Raw genomic sequence first — 3,761 nt, 5'->3', positions numbered from 1 at the left:
GAATATGTCGTACTTATGGGTGCATCAATGTCAACGAGGAGGAGCTCCTTTACAAGGATCTTACTAGTGCAATAATTGAGGAAAGGTCCTCTATAAGGAGCTTACTAGTGTAATAAAATTGAGGGAAGGTTAATTGTGATGCCATTTAATAATTAATAGGGTGGTTTAATAGTATTTTTTAAATTTTATTTAAATGAATTTATCTTATATATGTCATGTTTAGATTGATCAAATACAAAAGGTAGGTAAATCTCCAAAGCATGGACAACAAATAAAGTCCACTCCTACGTAACAAGCAAGCCAAGACGTTTCAAGCACTAAGAAGAGAAGGAAATTAACGCACGAGGGAGATGATAATCTTTCTAAAAAACTCCAAAATAAACATCCACATCTTCAAAAAAAGGATCATCTTCAAAATCTAAGAAGGAATCAAAGGAAGTAGAAAAGGTAGAAAAGGGTGTTGAGAAAGAAGGTGATAATGAAGAGTAGTTCACGGTTACACATGCAAGTCATCTTCACTTGAACTTCTACAAGACAGCCTAAATAGATAAAATGTAAGTGCTCCACATTAAGAATAATCTTACAAAAGGTCTCGCTTTTACTACTAGCAAACAATAAGCACAAACATTTTATATACACTACATGTGAAAAGATCCACTCTTTATCACCTATTCCCTTGTGTAGACTTGTCTGCAAACCCTCCATAAGGAGAGTGCAGTTTAGGTACAAGAATCTTGCAAGGGAATGCAAATTCATTCACTCCATCTCCTTATCCCATAATCCTATTAGAGAAGTATCACATAATGATATTATAGATGGGATGATATATGGTGAATGAAAAACGAGGAGTTTGAGAATCAGATCAAGGATACAGAGTGAGCATTCTTGGCAAAGAAGGTGTTTTATATACATTAGGATATCATTTGTTTTAAATATATTTGACTTAGGGGATGAATAAAGTGGGCTACGTTTTACCATCCCTCATGGATATGGTGTGCCTCAATACGGTGCTTGGATTAACAAACAAAGAAACAATTATGAAGCATACAAGAGTGATGAATAAGGCATGGATGGAGAAGCATGTTGTTGCGAAGCAAAAAAAAAAAAAAGGGGGTCACCCATCTTAGTACAATTGTGAACTTTCTAAGCTATCACAAATAGTATTCTCCGTACATTCTCTATATAGCTTGGTAGTGTAATAAAAAAATGTAACATTTGAAATATAAGATTAGTATCCCTAAATTCTCATATTAGGAAAGTAACTTGTGAAATGTAGGATGAGTATCTCGCTACCACGTTAGAGAGATTCACCCCCTTGTAGATACCATGCCTGTAGTAAAGGAGTTTGAGGATAAAAGGAGAATTGTTTTTTATAAAGATAAGTGAAAGTGGAGGCATGTGCTACTAGACAGTTAGCCATGATTACAAACACTGCTAAATGACCAAAAAGCTATGATTTTGGATGCCTTGATTGATGGAGATTCCCAAAAGGCTTGAAGACTTACAAATCCTAAGAGTAAGTAATTATCATTTTTACATTTTCTTCATATATACAAAGCACCTTATCTTGTAATAAGAACACTTTCAATGATTAAAAAGCTATGATTTTGGATGTCTTGATTGATGGAGATTCCCAGATGCTTGAAGACTTGAAAATCCCAAAGAGTAAGTAATTATATACAAAGCACCTTATCTTGTAATAAGAACACTTTCAATGGAAATGCAGGTTGATTCAAAGATTGGCTAAGATGAGAAGTGATATGGCATGAGATTAGAGAACAAGGTGTGGCAATCCTTACATAAATTATGGATAAGTACCAAATACAATTTCCAAATACTTTTAAGGAAGAAATCTCTGAGCTCAAGAGATTGTATTTTGGAAAGTTGTTTGAGGAAATGGTGGGGTACCTAAAAAAACAAGGCATATTAACTTCACACCCTACTGTCATCAAAGCTACTAAGTGTGTTGTATTCAGGTGTGTAACAATCTAGAAAGACCACTCACTACTATTTTATGATGTTGTATTCTTAACTTGAACAAAAACAATCATATGTAGATGGATTCGTAAGTTCCATGCCAAGAATTACATTGCAATTATGCCAACCATCCTAAATGAGTGGTGGGATCTAAGACATGAGTGGTGGGATCCAAGACATGAGAACCCAAGTACACACAATAAAACAAGTTCAAGAACTTTGGGATGCAGGGGTGTAATAAAAGATATCCACTATTCCTTAACTTTCTAAGTGGAAAATTTTCTAGGGGAGAGGAGACGTACACTCGGGCTTGTAAATCCAAGCAATCCAAGATGATATGTATTATATATATACTCGCTTACAACTAGAATTTTGAGTAAATATCTAATATTATATCCTATTGATTCAAGCAATTTTATATTTTGAAGACTCGAATTATACATGACCAATCAGATCTTAAAGGAAAAGTCAAAGAGCTTACGAAAGACCTAGGGGATGTTTGAAGATGAAGAGGATCAATGGGATCAATGTCATCAATGTTTTCACATCAATGTCACCTAGATGGAGACGAGCCTTTATTGCTCAAGATTTGTGAGAGCATCCTGGATGACAATAGCTCCCTTATTTTCATTAGTACAATATATCAAGTGACAACCATGATAGGCAAGCCCGAGCAATGTGGCATCGTATTGGACATGATATTGAATGTGCATTGTATAACAAATATTGGAAAGGCATTTGGACAAGAGGTAAGTAACACTAACCATAGAGGTACTTATGAACCTTATAAAAGGTTGTCATTGAGTTCTATTAAACACTAAATCTTTTAATACTCTTGTGCAGATACATACCCTCATCGCATAGTTGGAACAAACCATGCACACCATTTTCACCCAATTATATCATTGATCCTTTCTCCACTATGCAATGGGGAAGACACCTAGATGGGACTGCATGGCAAGGTAAGTAATAAACATATAAGTAATTGTGCACATTATGTAATTTAGACAAATGTTTTCAAGTGGATGTCAACGTGGAAAAGAGTTTTGGGATAGTCTCTTGAAGCACCATGCAAAAGAAGGGAAAATGATTGTGGAGATTTATGTAGGATGTGGAGATTACACTATGGTAGCCCATAAATTAGCCATGAACATAGTTTGTATTGATCCCGAAGAGGAGGTTGGGAAGGCTGTCTTGTGACAAACATGTCATTCTAGTTAAATGAACATATGTGTTTACAAATATTCAAGTGATTGGGTTTAACAATTGTTTGTGATTATGTCATGATCTTATTTTACATATAAAGAGATGTTGAGAAATGTGGTGCCAAAGAGCACAAGGAAGAGATTGGGGGTGAGTAAGGTACAAGGTCATCTAGCAAGTTGCCAACAGCTAATTTATCCCACATGAGCTCTCAACAAGTAACTTAGTAGCCACGTCATATAAAAGGGGTACCTTCAAGAAATGTAAACACAAACCAACTCAACTCAAGCATCAATTTCAAGTGAGTAAGTCTATTTGGTTCATATTTATCTATCTTTTTTGGTCTTGCCATTTGATCAAGTAATCATGGTTAGCATTGTGTTTGAACCACCATATCTTAGCCTAGCTCTCGGTCCATGTTTCTCAACATGGTATCAAAGCTGGGATGGCTAGGCTCGGATTGATAGGTCATTAGGGTTAGGTCCTTCTCTCTCTTCCACTCTTGGAAAGTGTTGCCACCAAATAGAAGTGCTGCTATTCAAGGTGTGGAGGGAGATTAGGGTTGCATTAGTTTTCCTTTT

Source organism: Cibotium barometz, chromosome 26 (assembly GCF_041138505.1).
Source record: "Cibotium barometz isolate CiBa-2024 chromosome 26, ASM4113850v1, whole genome shotgun sequence".
Lineage (NCBI taxonomy): Eukaryota > Viridiplantae > Streptophyta > Polypodiopsida > Cyatheales > Cibotiaceae > Cibotium > Cibotium barometz.
The sequence above is the reverse complement of the archived record's forward strand: the minus strand, read 5'-3'. Positions refer to the sequence as shown.